This window comes from Octopus bimaculoides, chromosome 27 (assembly GCF_046866305.1).
Source record: "Octopus bimaculoides isolate indiv1 chromosome 27, ASM4686630v1, whole genome shotgun sequence".
NCBI lineage: Eukaryota > Metazoa > Mollusca > Cephalopoda > Octopoda > Octopodidae > Octopus > Octopus bimaculoides.
Genome location: NC_142954.1, coordinates 1,303,642 through 1,304,556, shown reverse-complemented (window position 1 = coordinate 1,304,556; position 915 = coordinate 1,303,642).

Below are 915 nucleotides of genomic sequence, written 5' to 3'. Positions count from 1 at the left end.
GTATTTGCATTAAGTATGATACATAGAGAGCCATTTTAATCTAATATTTCTTCTGTTGTCTATAACAGATTCTTTACTCAGTTGGATGGCTAATTGCAATACCAGTAATTTTCTAATCATCATTTAGCGTTTGCTTTTCATGCTGGCATGGGTTGGACGGTTTGACTGGAACTGGTAAGGTGGAGGGTTGCACCAGGTTCCAATCTGATCTGGCATGGTTTCTCTGGCTGGATGCCCTTCCTAATGACAACCACTCCAAGAGTGTAAAAGGTGCTTTTTACGTGCCACTGGAACAGGTCCCAGTTATGTGACATTGGTATCGTGGTATCGGCCATGACTACAATTTCACTTGGCTTGACAGGTTTTCTCAAGTATGGTATATTCTCTTCTACTCTAGGTACAAGAGTATGCAACTGGTACTTAATTTATCAACCCCGAAAGGATGAAAGGCAAAGCTGACCTCAGCGGAATTTGAACTCAGAACGTGAAGACAGACGAAATACCGCCCAGCATGCTAACGTTTCTGCCAGCTCGCTGCCTTTCAAGCATGGTATATTACCAAAGGTGTCGGTTACTTATCACTGCCTCCATGAGGCTCCATGTTCGAAAGATGCAATATAAAGATACCTATGTGTCATATATTTTGCACATACATACACATGCACAGGTCAGATACGAGGGCATGTGCCTTTACAGCATGTCACTGCAGCCACTGTTTGGGTCATCTTGGTTAACCCTTCGTGTTATAGTCACCCCCCCACCTCTACAAGACAATTCTTCATCCACCATGACCATCTGGCTGACCAACACGAAACTGGACACTTTCAATTATAACGTACAAGGTGCTATCAAAAAGTTCCCAGACTAGTTCTGTAGCACACCAACAGATGGCAGCACACGTTTGACTGTACAGTG